The sequence below is a fragment of the Stegodyphus dumicola genome, chromosome 1, assembly GCF_044657685.1.
Source record: "Stegodyphus dumicola isolate Sdum_Otavi_A_Nest chromosome 1, ASM4465768v1".
Taxonomy (NCBI): Eukaryota; Metazoa; Arthropoda; class Arachnida; order Araneae; family Eresidae; genus Stegodyphus; species Stegodyphus dumicola.
In genome coordinates this window covers 110,847,267-110,870,119 of record NC_140768.1, presented here as the reverse complement: position 1 = coordinate 110,870,119, position 22,853 = coordinate 110,847,267, and the positions used below count along the sequence as shown (strand labels likewise).

The following is a 22,853-nucleotide window of genomic DNA, read 5'->3' as shown; positions in this document are numbered from 1 at the left end:
TAAAAATTAACGGATATTTTTTTTTAAATGAGCTATTATTTTTCAAAGAAAAGAACCTGTATAATAATAAATGCAATGATTTACTAAAATATTTTCATTTAAATATTTTTACTGAAGAGAGCTGGAATGGTTTTCTAAAGTGACCTGACTCTTACTAGTGTACCTTGAGCAAACCATTCCAGTTCTCTTCCATTCAAAAGCCTATGCTATTAGCACGAAAAATATAAATGTTTTGAAATGAAAAAATTTTTAGTAGAAATAAAAAAAATTTCAAAAAACTTTGTAACATGCTTCAAATTCCCTTGCCTTACAATGACGTCATATATGGCGTAGCTAACACTTACAGAATGTTTAACAAATTTGTTCATATGATTTAATAAATATTAAATAGTACATTTTTTCTAGTACTGAAAGATAAAAATAAGCAACTGAGACAGTTCTACTCTTTTTTATATCTTAAAATGGTATCACTTTGTCAACGGAGGAGATTCTATTAAAGAGTAGATTTATGAAATTAAAGAATACTTTGTCTGGATGAATCTTTTTACGTTGTAATGAAAAATACCGCAGCAATATGTTGTAAAGGTTAGTTGTTTTATAAATGTCGATATCTTCAGCAGCACTAATCATTGACATTTTAATGCTACAAAGTGGTCCGGCGATCATTTCTACTTCTTCTCCAGGCAACTGCTTTTCTCTTGCGCTGTTTCACGTAATATCTATAAAATATTCCTGTATTTTTTTTAATTTATTTGTTTAAGACTATCTGTCTAACTCCATTCTAAAAGAAACCTTCGAGAAGACTGAGTAAGTAATTCCATGCTCGAGAATGACTGGACAATCCTGTGGTTGTTAACTATTGTTATGATACTAGGGACCCCAATTTCAGTAAACGCCCAAGGGCGATCCTAAATGTTAGTAATATGTAATTTTGTATATGTGTTATGCAAATTGTTGCTCAGATTCTTTATTGTATATTGTTCTTTTTTCCTCCTGATTGCATTTTGTTTTTACTAGTGGCACTAAGGCGTCGCTCTTCGTATTTTGTTTCTCTTGTGTGTACTCTGTGAAATACTTGTTTAAAAAAATAGTTATTTATGTATGGATTAGTAATTAGGTACTTAAGGAAAAAAATATGTATTTAACTATTAGCAATTATGTATTTAAACTCTTACTCATTTAATTATTTAGCACATTCAGTTATATTTCTCATAATTGGAAACTTTTATCATGTTATTCGATGAGGGGTAGGGCTATGGCGCCCAGGCATCCTGGTGGTTAAGCACCGCAGTTCAATGTATGTATGCTCGAGAATGACTGAAAAGAAGAAGAATATTGGCAATACCTCGGCGGTAGGTTTATACTGCGTTGGGGATGATTTTTGTTTGTCAATACTGTTTTGTTTGTATTATTCCTTACTGTGGAGTATAGTATCTCATTGAATTGAAAATAAAAACTCTAAAGTGATATTTTCGTTCGTCTTTATGTAAGTATTGTGGGTTTTGCGTTCTAAGCTTATCTGAGAACTCGCTTTCTTTTTTATTTGTGCTTTGATAATTTTGTACTGGAAGTTTTATTTGTTTGTGAATTCTTATAAATTTTCATAAAATTTAGCATTGATTTATTAAAAAAAACCTCTATGCATCTCTAAGGTGATTTAAAAAAAAAAATATTATTATTTGTTTGTTTTTCATGGAGCGCTGTCTTTAAAAGACTATGTTTTTGTCCGTTGGTGGGATTCAGACGGTTTGCTCCAGTTCACAGAATCGGTTCTCAGAGTATTTTTAATTTATCAGACCGCTGTTTAAGATTGAATTTTCAGAATTTTGATTCACTCAGCTTTCGCCCTGCAGTTTTTTGAATCAAAGCAACAGATGTGTTGTCTAATTTTAAATTTCAAATTGACATGTTTCTCTTCCATATATTGTGTTTACGCATTTTTATATTTTTGCAGTAGTGTAATTGTATAATAAGCTGAATGCAAATTTATTTGGGTATACAGTGGTGCAGGGAATGGGATAAATAGCCAAGTATGGCTCTTTTAATCATTAACCCAAATTTTCTTGTTTAAAGTTTTAAATTAGTAAAGGTTTTATTCATAGAATTAATTTCTTGTCATTTTCGTTTCTTTGTCGATAAAATTTCTGAAATAAGGACTTTCGATATTGCTAAGATTGATGCAGAGAAACCCCCAAAATAGACTGCGTGGTTTCAGACAATTTTGATCATCTCTGTAGATGGTAGCCCTTAGAGAACATGGGAGTAAGTAATATTCCATAGTATAATTTAATTATGTTCTCATATCTAATAGTTACTTTTATGGAGAGTTGTGCAAGGTTACATTGCATTTTAAAATGTAGTGTATATGCTTCTGCATTTTAAAATGTAGTTTATGTGCTTTGTGTTCATTTTCTTTTGTGCTTCTGTAATGCTCAGGAACTTGAACCTATGATTCTACATTTCATCCTAAGGGCTGTTTCCACTGGGGTTTATCTGAGCTAACGAAAACAAGTGACATCTCCAAAACCAGTTTTTTTCCCATAGGGCAGCAAGTTAAAAAATCTGAACTGCAGGCATAGCAGAGCTAGTCAACACATGGAACTGTCTCTGTTAGCTCAGATAAAACCCAGTGAGAACAGCTCTTTAGGGTTAAAGTAAAAAACTTTATCAATTTAAATGTTTTTAATTCAACAATGCCTAGTTTGTGCAATTCTCTGGGGTTTTTTTAAGTGAAAATAGGTTGATGTGTACATGGATAGAGTCAAGAGAGTATGCATTGCCAAGTTTGTGCAATTCTTTGATGTTTTTTTTTAAATGAAAATAGGTCGATGTGTACATGGATACAGAGTTTGTGCAATTCTTTGTCGTATTATTTTGGCTTTGTGTAGCGGTGATTTTTGGCACAAAAATATTATGTACTAAAATTTGTACATTTCATGTTTATTCATATTGTTTGGAGGTCTTAGCTTATTCTGGTGAGTATGAAGAACTCGGAAGTTTCACTGATGAATGCCTATAGGATAGTTCTGTTACCCCACTGTATAAAGAATGCCCCAAAAGTCCAAGAAATTAAGCTAAAAGAACATGACAGCTCTTGAAATAATCAATGTAGACCACACAGGAAAGCAGATCACTATCTATAATTGTTGGAAAACAGGCACAAGTGGTAATTCCTAATCCGTAATCCGGACAAACCCAGTGGGAACAGCCCTTTAGGGTTAAAGGACTGTTCCCACTGGCTCTGTAATCCGGAATTTGTACGAAGTCCATAATCCGGACATCCATTATCTGGAATGACCTATAATCCAGACCTCAAAGCTACAAACTTACGCATGCGTGTAAAGCCGGTAAATGTTTACACATGCGCTCTTCCGATAGTGAAGAAAATGACAGAGAAGTTATTGAAAACGAAAGAATTTGATTGACAAGTTAGTCGGTGTTCTCGACACAGGAACTACAGGACTTGAACAGTGGAACTTTGTAACTGAACAAGAAATTATGTGTGTTTATAGAATTAAAGAGAAAGTATTAGCACAAAAAACGAAGCAACTTAAAACAAATAAATATTAAGCTTTTTTTCTGTAAATTTTGATACCCTTTAGTTCAATTGCTCTTTATTTCATAAAGTATGGTTTCATGTTTTTAATTGTATAATTTCTGCATGCCATCTTACCAGATTTAAATTGATGATCTATAATCCGGAATCGCCGAAGTCCCAACGAGTTCAGATTATGGACTTTACTATATACTGTCTTGATAGGAAAACAAATTTCATAGCCTTTGATAGAGGCATTTTACACGAAATGTTCTAGAACACCCAGTTGCAGGTTTCTACCAGAACACTCTTGTAAGCACCACCTTTCTCACTTATACTTTCTAGTAATTCCTAGTTCTGCCTAGAAGCCTTTTATTTGAGTTAGCCTGTATAGCGATGCAGTCTAGTAGCAAAGGTGACGTAATCTGATTAATCATCAGTGTATTTGCTGGTATAATTTTTTATTGAATTATAAATAAACTTTATTTCTAATTAAATAAATAGTTTTGAAAATAAAAATGGCTGTACTCTTATATGCGCTCTAATTTCACCAAAAGGGGTAATATGTGTTCTGCGCTGGTTTTGGACGCACTTGCGTGTTGTATGGCAACCCTGTTGACATTGAAAAATATTTTCCTAGTGGGGTGGTTTAATTGCTCGTTGATTCGTGTCGTGCGTGTTTTGAAATGGCCTATATTGCAATGATAGATGTGGTGGGAAGATTTTAGTCGTGTATTTTAGATTGTGTGGAAAGTGAATTTAGTATTAAAAGGTACGATGTTGGAGTTGATGAGTTTTTTTGTTCTCGGGTGTGTTTATGAGGATTGAAGTGTATTTTTTGAATTTCTGTGTGACTTTTAAAACGGAGTCCGAAATTTGGAGCTGCTATGAGAACTCAGATGAAGAAGGACGTTTCTGATAGTTCTTGTGTGGATTTGTAGTTAAATGGTTGCTGGTAAAGTATGTGGCTGTCAGTAGAGTTTAAGATTTGGATTGTGGTTTTGGTGTAGTAAGTTAACTTTGGAGCAAGTTTTTATCATTGTTTTCGAAATTTTGAATCTCAGAAAGACATGTGATATACAGTCAAAAGTCGTTAATTCGGACACCCATAATCCGGAATGATCTATAATCTGGTCCTCAAAGCTAAAAACTTTCTGCGCATGTGCCGGCATTTTACGCGTATGCGTAAGACCTTGACTACTGCACATATGCATGTGCGCAAGTGCAGAATACGTTTTCGCCTGCGCGTTTAATGTATAACGGACGGTGTAAGCTAAAATTATCTAATTATCTATTTCAGTTAATGTTAATGATTGCGTTGTTCCTTAATCTTCGAATTGGATCCCGCTTATTATTTTTTGCAGACTGTAAGAGCAATTTTATAAAAGTAAACTTGAACTTTCGATTATGTCAAATAGAATTTCCGATGCTGGAACTTCCAAAGGATCTACAAAATGAAAGTATGTTTCGATGTCCAACAAACAAAAAGTGGAATTGCTGCAAAAATGGATAAAGACATGAAGAATGTGACAGAGAGGTTAGTGAAAACGAAAAAATTTCGATTGACAAGTTAGTATTCTCGGCACAGCAATTAACGGGACTTGAACAGCGGAACTTTGTAACTGAACAAAAAATTATGTCTGTTTATAGAATTAAAGAGAAAGTATTATCACATAAAACGAAGCAACTTAAACAACTTACATTGAAAGAAATGTTTAATAAAGTAAACAAATAAATATTAAGTTTTTTTTTTTTTTTTTTTTTTTTTTTGTAAATTTTGATACTCTTTGGATCATAATTGTTCTTTATTTCATAAATTATGGTTTCATATTTTTAATTTTAGAATTTCTGCATGCCATCTTATGAGATTTAAACTGATGATCTATAATCCGGAATCGCCGAAGTCCCGACGAGTCCGGATTAACGACTTTTGACTGTAGCATAATCATGGCACTTTTGTTCAGAGACATTGTGTGACTGACGAAATTTTATTCAGGAATATATTATGATAAGTGTATTTTATTTTAGTGTTTTTATTTTATAGAATGTTATGTTCATTGTATTTTTACTATGAATTTTTGTTGTTATTGTTGTTTTTTGAATTGTTTGTAATTTAGTTTAAGTTTATTTGGTTGATTTGTGCGCAATGCCTAGATTGTGCAATTCATAGATTTTTTTTAAGTTAAAATATATCGCTGTGTGCATGGATTCTTGTGAAATATTTTTGGTTAGAAATATTACGTTTTTGCTATGTAACCTTTTTTTTTTCCTTTCTTTGTTTTGTTTCGGATTTTTAGCTTAAAATGTGTGACCACGTTTTTAGAGAACATTTTAGGCTTAAAGTTCAAAATATAGAAAAAAAATTTAGGTAGTAATATGGCAGCATGTTGTCGAGAAATTTGGCGACCTGAGGACGCATATAAGAGTAGCTCTATAAAAATTTAAATATTATTATTGAAGTCTTGTTTTTCTAAAATGAAATCTGCAATATAATAAAATTGGTATATTTTTTCCTCCTCACTCATGAGCTCTTAAGCCACCACCCCGGTTGTTACGATCCTATAGAGAAGCTCTGGCAAATACAGCATGTTCTCTTTCCCCAGACTCTTCTCTTCATTCAATGTTTATATTTCAAAATTCCTGAAATCAGTTGCACGTTTGCCTTTGAGAACCTGAATCCAAAATTTGTAAAACCTTTGGCTCTACTCTTATATGCGCCCTAAGATCACCAACTGTGGCGATATGTGTTCTGCGCTGGTTTTTGGCGCGATTGCGTGTTGTATGGCAACCCTTTTGATGTTAAATACTCTTTTGCTGGAGTGATTCAATTGCTCATTGGTTCGTGTTTTGAAATAGCCTATATTGCAATAAGGGACGTGTTTGCAAGAGAGTTTGGGAGATTATTTTTAGTGGCTATGCATGATAGAAGTAAGGAAACATGGATGCAGTGTATTAAAGAGTGGATTGAGTGGTACAACTATTTTTTCGATAACTAGAAATCTTACAAGGATTTAGGAAAAGAAGGTTTTGAACATGTATTTGTGAACCATAGTATGAATTTTCTGGATAGTGTGTCTGGCTGTCATACAAGGTGTTATTTCTAATTGATAGTTCTATTTAGGAGAGCAATTTCAGCCGTCTATTCGATTCAATCATAACCTCGAAGCAGTCTTAATGACTATTTATTTTTCACACATCTTTATATTTTACAGTATTTACATGGTAAATGATAATTATTTCAATTACAATACATTTTAGTTATTAACGTCATAAGTTTTGAAATCGAAGTTTGTCTTTACGCTCTCGCGAGCGGTTTGAATCTCTTCTCGTTCCTAGATCTCAATTAGGGAAAAAAAAAAGGAAGAATGCTCACCATCTAGTGACAAGAATGGAACATCCTTCTAACCTTTGGATTTTACATGAGCAAATCAAAACAAAATTTATCAATAATCAAACAAAAGTTCACAAATATGAAAATTAACTAATGCTCTAAAAATTAATATTTACAAAGGACTATTACACATCTAAATATTTCCTTACCATATTCAGATAACATGTTCCAATTTACTATATCTAGAACAATTAAATGTGTAAGATACTGAAAAGAAACAAAAATCAGTATAACAATTTAAAAATACGTAACAGGTTTTACAGTTTTACGTCCATATGTAGTTTGATAGTTCATATCACTGTCACATTCACCGACAGAGTTTTTTCTGTTTATGGTCAAATCACTAGACATGTTAGGTGTATCAAGTTCTAGAGGATAAAAACATTTCACAGGTCTTAATAGTTCACCCATTGCAGTTTTCACTTTGACAACTTGTACTTCGTTGTCTTTCCCAGGATACATTTCTACAACGCGACCTATAAGTCAGTCTGTTCTTTTCTTTCTGTCATCCACTTCAAACACTAAATCACTTCTCTTGATGGTTTGCGAAGGTATGGTCTTTGACCAATGTACTAACAGTGCAAGATATTCATCTCTAAATCTTTTGTGAAATTCTACACGTAATTTTTGGTGGTATCGCCATCTTTTCTATAAGCTGATTTTATCCAAACTGTCCAGATCCGGAACACCTTCAGTTCGCACATCCTAAATAAACATAGATAGAGTGAGCGCACATAAATCGGTGGAATCTTCTGACTCGTATGTTATTGGTCTGGAGTTGATATTTGCTTCTGCATATAGAATAGTTAACATTTCTTCATATGAAAGTAATGCTTTTCCCAAGACTCTTCTCAATAATTTCTTGATCATCTGAACCAGTCTCTCCCACCAGCTGCTCCACCATGCTGTGGTTGGTAGATTTAACTTCCATTGAACTTTCATTGTCGAAGAACTTCTGATAATTTGTTTCCAGTCAACAGATCGGTGTAAATTCCTTGCCCCTACAAAATTTATGCCATTGTCGCTGTATACTACTCTAGGATGTCCTCTTCGTGCTATGAATTTTCGAAATCTGAGGAAGAATCCATTAGTCAATAAGCTTTCAATTAATTCTAAATGAACCGCACGATAAACTCCACAGGTAAAAAGCAAGATCCAAGCTTTTCTATTTTCTTTTAAATAAAGTGGTCCTGCAACATCAACATATGTCACCTCAAATGCATACGCATCTCTCACTCGATCTTCTGGCAGAGGACAAGGCACTGTATCTTGAGCTTTCGCCGAGTGTCTCTTGCACCGAACGCACTTCGATATGACTCTTTGTATTGTTTTTCTTCCTCTTATTATCCAAAATTTTTGAAGAATATTAGTCAAAAGAACTTGAGTACCAGCATGTAAAAGTTGTAAATGGTAGTCTTGTATCATTCTTTCTACTAATTCATGTTTGGATGGAAGTACATTGGGGCACCGGAAGTTTTCATCGTCATGTCTTCTCAAAACCTTCTTTTTCAATCTTATAATCCCGTCTTCATCTCTGAAAGTAAAATGTCCCTTCAGCTGTTCTTCATTACAGAATGCTTCTTGTTGAACGATCTTCAATAATTTCCTCTCAGCAATGTCTAATTCTTCAACACTCAGGGTTTCATCATAATTTCTTCCTCCATGTCTACAATTATTTATGAATCTTAGAATCCAAAAAATCATTCTCACAATTTTGAAGTAACTTGAAAAGTAAATCTTCTTAGTGCATTCAAGTTAGAAGAATTTTTAACTGGTTCTATGTCCAAAAGATTATTCATGTGTGATTTTGTAATTTTCTCTGGTTTTCCAAAGCGTTCTTTTAAAAGTTCTAAGCACGAATCGTAATTGTGTTCGGTTAACTGAAATCCTTCAACAACATTATATACTTGCCCTATCAATAATGATTTCAAGTATACGAATTTCTCAATCTTGGTTAAAGCTCTATTCTGATCAATCGCAGCTTGAAAACTATTAAAAAATTCTAACCATTTTCTCTGATGGTAACCATTCAGCACAGAGTTTTACAACATGTCACATCCTTGACTTCCTGGAAGTTAAGTAGAACTTGTATGTTGAAAACTGTGTCCTAGTTAAATGTTTCATTAGAAGAGCATAGGATTTCTCATATCTTAAAACTAAAAAATTTTATGTTTCTCTCAATATGCTGTTGAGTATAACTTTTAAATTTGATATTAGTTTACAAAAAATTTATAAAAATACAGTGAAAATTGTTTAACACAAAACTGAGGGGACTGAAATATTTTTTTCGTGTTAAAGGATATTGCAAAAATATATATATATTCAACAAAATAAAGTTTATTAGAGTACATTTTATTTACATAGATATGTATATATGCATGTATTTAATAAAAATCAATGAAACAAAAACATCCATGAGAACTTAATGCAATATTTTCAAGTTTTTTGAAAAACAAAGCATTTATTGAGGTTTTGGGAAATAATCTGGTATTTTTATTTGCATGGTGTTTTTTAGCATCAAATTGTTCAATGTCGATGTTCCTCTTTTCGGATGACGTGAGCTGCATTATTCATTTCATTTTCGTAGTCGGAGTTTGCATCAATGATATTTTCTGAGCTTTGAACAATCTTTGTCTGTTACAATTGGGGCTGTGTACACATTATCATCATCTACTGCAACGAATTCTTCTGAAGATACAGTAGGACAGTCCAATAATACAGAAACTTTCTCAAACATTTCTTTTAAGTGTTGACTCAGTTTCAATATCCTCCTTCTCCATATCTTTTGGCGTGAACCAAACTCGCTAATTTTTATGCTCGCTGTGCTTTGCCATAATTAAATACATCCCCACCATGAAACATTTCACATTTTTGATAGCTTTGCAGGTAGAAGAGAAGCTACAAGCAACAGTCTATCTAGGCCAAGGTGCAGAAAGCAAGTGCATAGTTATCCATTGTGGAGGCTTATTGAAAGAAAGGTTTGGATTTAAGTTCTGAATTAATTATCTCATCATCGTTATGTTGAAGTCATATGTTAGTATTAATCCAGAAATGATGCAGTCCACAAAAAGTTGTAACTTTTTGTAGAATAGAGAGGGAAAGTACCCAAATTAAAAGGTTATCGGAGTTATAATTTTGATTTGCATACTTTGTTTTATGCACACTATATAAAATAAATGCAAACTTAGGTGTAATAACATAGAAGCATTGGTAATGTAAATGTAGACATATTTAATTTCATAGATGTTGATCCATAATTTTAATGGTGCAGACTTAGCTGTCATAATATTGTACCGTGCTACTTTGGTAGATGGTTGCATGGATTTTTGGCGATTTACGTTAGCGCAATTGTTGGCACAATTTTTACAATCGTCAGCCATCTTGAAAAACGCTGTTTTTACGTATTTTACACATAGTAAAGTATTTGAAGCTTTAAAAAAAAATTGTTAAAAATAACTGATTAATTTTTTTGTTGAAAATGTCATTTTTTAAGATGGCAGGCAAATGTAAATAAATGCATTTACTATGAGTATAAAATACTAAAGTAAGTTAAATTATTACTTTCATATAGCAAAGAAATAGAATAAAAACACCACTATAAAACATTGCATTAACGTTTAATTGGATTAAAATATTACTTAAATTGAATATCAAATTAAAAACATCATACCAACTTTTAAAAGAATTAAAATATTATTTAAATTGAATATCGAATTAAAAACATCATACCAACATTTAAAAGAATTAAAATATTACTTAAATTCAAATCCTTTAAAATAAGTTTTATAGGATAAAATTATTTAACATTAAAATATATATGGCAATAAATATCTCTGAAAATTTTGAAAATAGTGTACGTATTAATTTTTTTAATAAAAATTGAAGTGTACAATTATAAAGTAGTAAAAAAATATGTACTTACATTCTTTTTGTATTTAATTTGTCATATATTCATAAGTACCACGAAAAAAATCGAAATCATAATTTAGATATCAATGAAAAAAATTTGAAAAATGTAATCTAAAGGAAAAAATTTGAAAAATATAATCTAAGAAATTCAAAGAGATGAATAATAAAATTTTAAAATGGCATGGTAATGCATAAATATTTAGTAACCAATCAGGGAGCTGATTGTAGATCTTTAATGCACAAATATTCTGTAATCAATCAGGGAGCTGATTACATCACGAATGGAATTAAAATTATTTAAATAATCATTTTTAAAAAATGCAAAATTAAGTTGTATTTTAATATTTAACAGCCATAAATAATATTTAAAACATTAGATTAAATTTATAGATATTAAAACCAATTACTTTTAAAGTAATGCGGCGTCATTGATTACATCATCCACAACATAAAATATCATAAACAATAAAATTTTTATTTCAAATAAAAATGCAAAATTAAATTGATTTTTAATATTTAGAAGCCATAAATAATATTTAAAACACGGAATTTAGGCATAATAAAACGCATTATTTTTTAAATAACATGACAACAAAGTATTGGTTACCATAAATAACTTGTCTAGCAATGGGTTTGCCATAAGTTGTATCGCTCGCCCCCCCCCCCAAAAAAAAATCGCCAAAATCTGTGCAACCGCCTACCAAGGTAACACCTATTGTACATGGTAATGAAGCAAACTCAGCTATAATGATATTGTAGAAATATTGATCCATAATGAAGAGCAACTTGGTAGCCAAAGCAGATTAAATACTCATCTTTATTTTTAAAAAATGTGGCGAAACAGTTTAGGACTCCACTCATATGTATTTCAAAATGTTTACACATTTGGTAGCTTTGTAGTAACAAGAGAGCAGCGAGCAGCATTAAAGCTAGGCCAAAGTGTAGAAAGCAAGTGACTTCTGTTCAGGATGAAATCTTAATTCAGAATGAGTTAGTTTTGGTTCTCAATGCATTTGATTGGATAATTGATATTGCTGTAAAATTACTATTGGTTGCTTTAGTTCCATTTTCAACACTGGCATTATGTAAGAGTCAGTGACATTAATTAATCTCAAAATGGTGCAGTGCAGAAAAAGGTTACTATTTTTAGAATACCAGAAGTCTTTAATCCGGACTCGTCGGGACTTCAGTGATTCCGGATTATTGATTTTTCCAAATTATAGATCATCAGTTTAAATCTGGTAAGATGGCATGCAGAAATTATAAAATTAAAAATATGAAACCGTAATTTATGAAATAAAGAGCAATTATGATCTAAAGGGTATCAAAATTTACAATGAAAAAAGCTTAATATTTATTTGTTTACTTTATTAAACATTTTGTTCAACGCGCGCATGCGCAAAGCGTACATTGCGCATAGTCGAAATTAGAAAATTGCAACCAGAAAACTATTTGATTTGCATTCGTGATATTTATAATGACAAGGAATTTGATTTAAATCATATCAAAGACTGAGTACATCGAGATGAAATACTGCATTTAGTAAGGAATTATAAGCCGAAAAAAATAAAAACATCTGCGATAACAGATGAACTTCCAGTTCATTGCGCGCCGCGACGTTCCACCCCCCTTCTGTGCTTCTGAAATAGTTATTTACTTTTATGCTTCTATTCAGTCATGTTTAGCCTTTTTACTTCCTTGTACAAAGTAAAAAGGAAATATTGTAATCGCGAAAAGTTTCAGGCAGCATATTTCAACGAAAATATCAATTTTGACCGCTATCGAATGCAATTTAATGCTGTTTTTGTGTGATATCTGTACGTAAGAACAGAATAAAAGACTCGTTTCCTAAAAAAAAAAAAAAAATTATAAAACTGCTTTAAAATTAATTCTGAAGAGAATTTTTCGTAGCGTCTGTACGAACGTATGTATGTATCTCGCATAACTCAAAAGCGAATAGCCTCAGAAAGTTGAAATTTTGTATATAAGACTGCTATAACATGTAGATGTGCACCTCGTATTTTGGTTGCAGTCGGCTGCACCAAATGTATATGAATATATTTATACAGTCAAAAGTCTTTAATCTGGACTCGTCGGGACTTCGGCGATTCCGGATTATAGATCATCAGTTTAAATCTGGTAAGATGGCATGCAGAAATTACAAAATTAAAAATATGAAACCGTAATTTATGAAATAAAGAACAATTATGATCTAAAGGGTATCAAAATTTACAAAAAGAAAAAGCTTAATATTTATTTGTTTACTTTATTAAACATTTCTTTCAATGTAAGTTGCTTTTCATGTGATAAAACTTTCTCTTTAATTCTATTAAACAGACATAATTTCTTGTTTAGTTACAAAGTTCCACTGTTCAAGTCCTATAATTGCTGTGTTGAGAATACCGACTAATTTGTCAATCGAAATGTTTTCGTTTTCAATAACCTCTGGGTCACTTTCTTCACTATCGAAAGCGAATTATAATGACGAGGAACTTGATTTAAATCATATCAAAGACGGAGTACATCGAGATGAAATACTACACTTAGTAACGAATTATAAGCCAAATAAAATAAAAAACATCTGCCCTGAAGAAAAGGATAGTGATGAGAGATCAACTTCCAATCCGCGGCGTGAAATTAATAAACAGATTTCGGATTTCGAAACATACTTTCGCTTTGTAGATACAAATTACATATTAGTAAATATATATCGGAAATTCTATTTGACATAATCGAAAGTTCAAGCTTACTTTTATGAAATTGCTTCAACAACAGTCTGCAAAAACTAATAAGCCGGATCCAATTCGAAGATTAAGGAACAACGCAATAGGCAACATTAACTAAATTAGATAATTTTAGCTTAGCTTATACTGTCCGTTACACATTAAACGCGCATGCGCACAAACATATTTGCAGCCGTAAAGGTCTTACGCGCACTCGTAAACGCCTGTGCGGATGCGTGAACGCAACGCATGCGCAGAAAGTTTGTAGCTTTGAAGTCCGGATTATGGGTGTCCGAATTAACGACTTTTGACTGTATATATATCCATTCTGTTACCCGGCTCAGTGATCTCAGTTTCTTTACTCTTATGTTTGTAAATTGTACATTTTTTGCTTTAAAAATGATTGAATTCTGTTGTTCTTATCTTCCGGTTAAGGTTTTTATGCCTTTAGTAAATCTCTATGTAATATTTTTAGAATTATCAACAATTTTAAAGTTGTTTAAGTGCCGCTAAGCCTAATACTTCTCTTGATGGCGGCCATTGTTTGTTTACATTTGAAACAGCAGGATGGTGGATTTGTTGCCAATCTAGAGAAACTTAGCTTTGCAACAACAAAGATAACGCGTTCATTTATTATTGCCAATTAAATCATGCTTAATCCTTTCTGGAATTTTTTCGAGGAAATAAGTGTTTATGATTTACTTCGTAATTTTTAATATAGATATTTTGAGATTTTATGTACTTTTGCCTTCTCGCGAAGTGAGAACTTAACTAATTGAATGAGAAATACTCAGTCGTCTGTGAAAAGCTGTTTCTTTTTTGCTTTGTTTGCTTAATTTCTTTTATACATCATTCTAGCTTTATTATAGTATTTGAATAGAACATGTGGCAACGATTAGATAATTCTTTAAATGATATAAATTTTGTGCATTCAGAGTTATAATATGAACGAAATATAATACTGTTAAGTAAACCTAGTGCCAGAGTGTCGCTATGGTAAACAAAGTGAATTTTAAAGAATGCATTTATTCTATTGTGGTTTACGCACTGTCGGCGAAGTAGATTTAATTCAGTCCAATAAGTTTAAATGAAATGCAAGAAAAATGCATATAATTTAATATTCCATACAAGGAAGTCATGTGGTGTACACATCAGATGTTTTATAACTATTAAAATTTAACAGCACGAGAATCACTGAAAATGATTCAAAAGATGATGATAATGATGAGTGTTTCGATTTTGAGTAGCAAGGATGAATACCTGCGTACTAATGAAGAAAATGAGATGATAGAGTAGTCTAGAGTAATGATAAATCTGGCAGTGACCTAACAGTTGCTGGACCTTCTCATTGCAATAATAATTTATCAGATAAAAAATAAAAAATTCTAAGAAAAGTTGCTTGCAATCAAGGAAATCCAAAAAAGAAATCATCAGTAACAGTCAAAGTAGGAAATAATGAAGTTGGCAATGATGGAACAGTTTGGATTATCATACAATTAGGAACAATTAATAAAGGAAAAAAAAATCAAAAGAAAATATTTTGAAGAAAGTTGGGGGCCCAACACCCCATGCTAAAAACAATGTTATAGACAACAGTCCGTTAAGTGCTTGGAGACTTTTTAGAGATGAAGGATATTGAAGCATATATAGAAATGCATTGAAGATGAAGCTCATAGAGAGATTCGTGAAAATAAATGAAATATATAACAATAGAAGAAATGGATGCTTTTATAGCAATTTTATATGCACATGGTATATATATTGCAAAAGAACTTAAACTGAATAGCTTGTAATCAATGAACTGGGGACCACTGTTTTTCCGAAATACAATGTCAAGAGACGAATTTCATGAAATAATGAGATTGTTACACTTCAGTATAAAATAGATGAGATCATATCGTCTAGAGGCAGACAAATTTCCCCTTATCTCCAGTATTTGTAATTGTTCCATTGAAAATTGCCAGACTACCTATACACCACCAGGTTCTAATATAACTGTAGATGAACTGTTATTTCCTACAAAAGCTAGGTGTAGGTTTATTCAATATATGCCAAACAAACCAGATAAATTTGGAATCAAGTTCTGGTTATCTGCAGGTGTTGACTCAAAATATCTAATAAATGGATTCCCATATCTTGGAAAACATAAATGAAGTCCATTCAACGTTTCTCTTTCTGAACATGTAGTACTGCAACTATCAAGTCCATGTGAAAACAAAGGTAGAAATGTCACTACAGATAACTTTTTTACAATGCCTGAAGCTTGCAGAGGTATTGAAATCCAAAAACACCATCCGTGTAGGACCTGTAAAAGGGTCAGGAAAAGAAATACCAGTCTCTGTAAAATCCGCATTGCATGCGACTATGGTACTAAGACATAAAGACATCAGTTTGTTTATACTCAGTGCATATTTATTCATACAATGTTTACTTACATTGTAATTCAGCATATGTGATACATATTCAGTATACTAAAAGAAGTATTTTAGCAAATATTTCATTTATTTTGAAATGATCAAGATTTTATTAAATAATTTTACAAAAGCCTTATGCTTATTTTTAAATTTTGTGTATTTGAATCCTAATCGTACGTTGAATTGTAAACAGTCATACAATATATCTAAATTTTGCCCAATTTTTCTACTTCTATGTATATTTGGTGGTCGTGTGTGCTTAATGCATGATATAATTAAAGAAAATAAGAGTAGACAATCTCCTATAACAAAAAAATATATTAAATACTAAATTACAATTTAAATTACATTGCAGAGATCAACACAGAGCTCGGAACACAGTTCATGCTACCTTCGCGTACAGTTGTGTGACGAGAAGTCCGAGTGAGTAAAGATGTCGCTTTGCTGCTCCGATTAAGAACTGGATTTTACACGTGGCGCCATCTCATGAATAGAAGTTGAAGTATCTGTCGGAACGCCACAGTACCCCCCCCCCAAGTACCATCGGTACGTTATAAGTACTTTGGGTTAAATTTAACCTTTCTTCCAGATCTGGTAGTTTTAGGTTGCTCTTTAACGGGATGTAAGCTTTCTTCCGGGAGTGATGTTGATGAGGAAGTTGTTGGATCTTGCATTAGAAATGCTGGTTTGAGACGATCGATTCCAATCACTGATTGTTTGCCATTGCAGATGATGGTGAAATGTTTCGGTGTTCATTTGACAACTTTGAATGGACCATCATATGAAGGTGTTAAAGTTGGCTTAATTGCATTGTTGCGCACGAATACGTGCGAAGATGTCTCAAGCGCAGGATGTACAAAATAGCTTGGCTGGTTATGCGAAGATGCTGGGGTTGGCGAGATATTGCTCATGGTCTCACGTAAACGTTGAAGGAATGTTGGAGGGTCGATAACTGGAGTAGATTCTGGGTGAAAGAATTCACCTGGCAGACGGAGGGTTGCACCATATAACATTTCAGCACAAGTGCTACCAATGTCTTCTTTGAATGCTGTGCGAAGACCAAGCAAGACTAGGGGTAAGGCTTCTGTCCAGTGTGTGCTACTGTGGCACTTCAGACCTTGTTTGAGAGATTGGTGAAAGCGTTCCACCATCCCATTTCCAGATGGATGGTGTGGTGTTGTGCGAATATGGCGAATGCCAAGAGGAGAGGTGAGGGATGCGAACAAGTGACATTGAAATTGTCGGCCTTGTTCAGTAGTGATGGTGGTAGGCATGCCAAATATTGAAAGCCACTGGGGGATGAATGCTCGAGCTACAGTTTCAGCGGATATATTTTCAATAGGAATGGCTTCAGGCCATCTTGTGTACCGATCAATACAAGTGAGGAGGTAAGTGTAACTATTTGAAGGAGGCAATGGGCCAACCAAGTCTAAGTGCACATGATCAAAGCGTCTTGCTGGAAGGTTAAATTGTTGAATGGGGCTGTGAGTGTGACGGGATACTTTACACCGTTGACATCTAATACATGAACGAGTCCATTCTGTGATGTCTTGATTCATCGCTGGCCAGACAAATCTGTCTGCGATCAGCTTTTTGGTGGCACGGATTCCAAGATGTGCCAAATTGTGCAAGGCATTAAACACTTCACGTCTAAAATTGACAGGAATATAGGGACGTATTCTATTGTTCTCTATGTCACAGTAAATTTTAAGCGTTGGATCAATGTGCAGCGGTTGTAACTGAAGGGAGGTTTGTGGATTTGAGATTAGGTTCTTGAGTTCCTCATCATGCAATTGAGCTTTTGCAATTTCAGAGAAATCTGGGGTAGTGAGGTTGATATTGTTTACCCGAGACAAGGCATCAGCAACACAGTTATCAGTACCAGAGACATATCTGATATCTGTACTAAACTGGGCGATGAAATCCAGATGTCGACCTGACGAGGAGAACATGAGTCAGAGTTTTTTTTAAAAGCGAAGGTTAATGGTCGATGATCAGTGAAAATGATGAAGTCGTGTCCTTCCAAGTTGTGCCGGAAGTATTTAACAGCACAGTACACAGCAAGTAGCTCTCTGTCATATGTGCTGTATTTCCTTTCTGCAGTAGTGAGTTTTCTGGAAAAGAATGCCATTGGGGAAAGTCCTTTAGTGGTATGGGCTTGAAGCACTGCTCCTATGGCCGTGTCAGATGCATCTACCATTATAGAGAGCTGATCACTAGGTGAGTGATAAGAACGTGTTTGCATTGCACGAATGCTGCAGATGCAGATTCAGTCCAAGGGACAGCTCGTTGATCGTTTTTTTTTGCTATTCTTCAGAAACTCATGTAGGCAGGCTTGTGTTTTTGCGGCATTTGGCAGAAAGCGTCGGTAGAAATTTAACATTGCTAGAAAACGCTTCAGTTCAGAGATGGTTTTGGGCTGAGGTAGGTCGTTAATTGCTTTGACTCTTTCCGGTAAAGGTTTAACTCCATTCTGGGTGATAAGACATCCAAGAAAGGAAACTGAGGGTTAACCAAGTACACATTTGGATGGATTTAGTTTTAATCCATGATCTTTAAGGCGAGTGAAAATCTGACGCAGATGTTGAAAATGTTCTTCCGCATCTGTAGATGCAACCAGGATATCATCAAAATATGGGATGCAGAAATCGAGGCCAGACAGTACTTGGTGTATGAAACGCTGAAATGTTTGGCCAGCATTGCGAAGGCCAAATGGCATATATAAGTACTCAAAGAGACCAAATGGTGTAGTCACTGCGGTCTTGGGCACATCTTCAGCATGCACTGGGATCTGATGATATGCTCTTGCAAGATCGAGGGTAGAAAATATGTTTGTTCCATGAAAAAGATGGGTACAGTCTTGGATATGTGGGACTGGATATCTGTCAGGGACCGTGATGGCATTAAGTCGACGATAATCTCCACAAGGCCGCCAGTCACCATTAGACTTTTTAACTATGTGAAGTGGACTGGCCCATGGACTTTTAGATGGGCGAATGGTTCCCTGTGCTAGCATGAATTCAAATTCTTTGCGAGCAGTTTTTATCATCTCTGGGGAAAGACGACGAGGCTTGGAAAATACAGGTGGGCCATGTGTTTCAATGTGATGATACACTTCTGGCTGATGAGTATGCTGCCCTGATTTGGATGGGTTTAAAATGTCAGGGAATTTGGCTAATAACCGATGAAACCGTGTGCTGCCCGATACAACACTTATGTTGGTAGATTGTACACTTATGTACACTTATGTTGGTTCACACTTATGTTGGTTATTGTACACTTATGTTGGTTCGATATGTGAGAAGCTTGGCCCTGTGATGTCAGCTGAGTTGTAGCATCAATTAAGCAATTATTCTTGACATCCACTAGAAGGTGGAAATGTGTCAAGAAGTCGACACCAATAATTGCTTGAGTTACATCCGCAATAATAAAAGGCCAGTTGAAAGTCCGGCGCAAGTTTAAATCAAGTGTCAATAGTTTGGTGCCGTAGGTTGCAATTTGGGTACCATTGGCTGCATACAGTACAAGTTTATTAAGTTGGTGAGCATTTGTTTTAGTTCTCGGGAGCACTGATATGTCAGCTCCAGTATCTACTAGAAAACATAACTGAGTTGAACGATCAGCCAGTACTATTCTGTCGATGTGGCGGACATTCTGTTGGCCAGCAGAAGACCGCCCATTTAGTTTCCCGCTTGTTCAAAAGTGCATGGAGGGGCACACTTGCGAGCTTGAGCTCTAAAATTCGTATGATAAAAACATATGCCACTTGTGGGTTCTTTGTACTGCGTTCGAGTATTAAGACGAGATGGACTCCTGCTTTGGGCACGAAATTTATTACGTGGGCCCTGATTTGATCGATTGTATCTCCGTGAAGCATGAAGACTTGTAGAGAGTTCAGATACTTTTTTGGTCAATTCAGCCACTTGTTGTTCGAGGGATGAACTGGAAGGTGCAGCATTAGCAGCACTGACATAAGCTGGAGTAACAAGTTCATTAATTTTGTCAGCCATTGCTGCTAAACGGGTTAGATCTTCATTGGAAGCAGCAAGAATTATTTGTATGTTATTAGGGAGACGCGAAAGCCATAGTGACTTCAACAAATCGTCACTAAAATGGCTTCCTGCCAGATCATGCATTCGTGACAGCAAGTATGAAGGTCGCTGATCTCCAAGTTCAAGTCCTTGTAGTAAAGTACGTATTTTTGAAGATTCACTTTCTGAATAGATTTCAATGAGCCGCTGTTTCAGTTTGGAGTATTTATCACAATCAGGTGGTTTGAGAATTAAGTCATGCACTGAATTCAGAATATCAGACTCAATTGCTGCAACTACATGGTTGAATTTTGTAGAATCCTCACTAATGCGAGCGATAGAAAATTGTGCTTCGATCTGAGCGAACCACAATGAAGGATTATTTTTCCAGAAAGGCGGTGGCTTCACCGCAACGCGTGTGATTTGTGACTCTGGTGGAATATCGTCGGGCATACTGATAGATAATTTTCACTTTAAATAATAAACACTTAACAGCACAAAAATTGTAGCATGAAGATACACTATTGATATTTTACCATGATAACAATAAGTATTTTAACCATGCAGAAAAAATTTACGTAACGATACACACACAAATAATACAGGGTCAGCAATTACACACACAAATAATATTTTACCGAAATGCATTTGAAAAGAAACCCTTATTTGAGGAAAAAAAATGATGCGTTCATTTTGTATTGCACACACACAAAATCACCACTTCACACTGCTAAGGCAGTTTCGAAGGAAAAAGGAAATCACTCCTGTAGCACGTGGGAAAGAAATTCACTACTTTCGAACACTGAGGGAAGAATTTTGCCGTAGCACGTTGCAGAAAAATTACTGATGTAGCACATTTAGCGAAAATCACTGTTGTAGCACATTTGTCGTTGAATGATCGAAGAATTATTGCACGACTGGCGAAGTCAGCGGAACGGAACAGATCACATTGATGATTTGCTGAAGCTCCTTGCGATGATATGCACGACTTTGAAAAAACACAAGGAATATATATCAATACATCTAGAAATAATTGAAGGGGTACTTTGTAGCATACGTTTAATGTCCATATTCGTTGTTATTTTTAGTCGGTTCTTCAGAATGCCTTGGATGCACGTGGCTTAGGGTCATTGAAAATCCATTGTCAGTAGCGTGCTCAGTCAAAAGGTCACCACTTTTGCTGGCCGTGTGTGCTTAATGCATGATATAATTAAAGAAAATAAGAGTAGACAATCTCCTATAACAAAAAAATATATTAAATACTAAATTACAATTTAAATTACATTGCAGAGATCAACACAGAGCTCGGACCACAGTTCATGCTACCTTCGCGTACGGTTGTGTGACGAGAAGTCTGAGTGAGTAAAGATGTCGCTTTGCTGCTCCGATTAAGAACTGGATTTTACACGTTGCGCCATCTCATGAATAGAAGTTGAAGTATCTGTCGGAATGCCACATATATCTCCTCCATATATTAACCATCAAATTTTTTATTTACCAAGGTTTTCCCATGAAACACGAATTGATAAAAATTGAACTACATTTAAATCTACCTACATTCTGCAACAATTCTGGGATAAATTAACAAGCATGCACATTTTATGATATATTTTCTACTGCAGTTCATTTCAGAGTTTGTAATTTCTTTCACCCTACATGCACATTTTTTTATTTTTGTACTTTATAGTGGTGTTTTCCACTATTGGGTATTATTGAGCAGTATTTCAGCTGGCAGTAACCAATTCAAGACCAAAAGAAATAGTTTTCACGTTTATCATTATAGTTTTTTTAAGAAAAAAGATGAAAAACTTAACTAAACTATAGATATGTTTGATATGCTTATATAAAACTTATAGTTATATGTTTTATATACATATAACTCTAAGTCTAGCCTAAGTAAGCAATAATTATATATTTCTTATGAAAGATAATAAATATTGTCTTGAATCTTCCAATTTACTCCTTATATTGTTATTTTTACTTTGATAGTCTATGTGCTATATTAAGGTTTGATATATAATGTACATATTTTCTTTTAATAGGAAACTGGATTATTTCTCATTTAAAGCAAAAAATACTTTCTATAAGTTATCATGAGTCACCTTTTGGATCCTAAATTCATTGCTGGGCAAGAAGAACGGGCTCGTCTTCGAGAAGATTATCTTCGTTCCATTGCAGAATTAGCAAACAGTGAGGTTAAAATTAACATGCATGAAAGTATTAAAGTTAAAGGAATTTTTAAAGCAGCGGATGCTGAAGGAAAAAATTATGTCGTCGAAAATCTACTTACACCAGTGCAAGGAGTGTTACCAATGGCTTGTTTAAGATCTTCTGATATCATATCTATGACATTCAAGGCCAAAAATTAATAGCTAGCTTTTTTGTAAATTTAAAAGAGTTTAATAAAATTGTTTTCCATACTTTATTTGTTTTAAATGATTATTTGCTCCCGAGTTTTTAAACAAATCATTCTGGCTGCACTTGAAAAATCATCTTTTATACTTGGTATTTTTACAAACCACATTCTAAAAGCTGCAGTTTATACTATTCAAATATGTGTGCGTCTGTCTGTCTGTTTGTTTGTGGCATTATCTTCGCTGGAATGGCGGGGAGTTGAGTTTCGATAGACGTACCCCTGGATTCTAAAAATTTGGGGAAATCCATTTTGACCATTCTCATCTTCGTACGACTTTAATCAGCTGGCATTTTAATTGAAAACTACAAAAATGCTAATTTTCACCCTCATTTTTTCTGGGTCACAACAGTCTCACATGCTGGAGATAAAAATCTGCTTTATTTCGAAAAGTGTTGCGAGAGCTCGCTTTCAAATCGTAGAGTTTGTTAATAAAA

General features: G+C 34.0%; 1 long non-coding RNA gene across 1 annotated transcript; it reads left to right on the top strand.

The window, feature by feature from the left end:
- The first annotated feature begins 1,346 nt into the window (after positions 1–1,346).
- Positions 1,347–22,428, top strand: LOC146999201 (uncharacterized). Its single transcript, XR_015041805.1, has 2 exons — positions 1,347–1,486; positions 22,046–22,428. It is a non-coding gene; the product is annotated as an uncharacterized LOC146999201 (long non-coding RNA).
- The last annotated feature ends 425 nt before the right edge of the window (positions 22,429–22,853 follow it).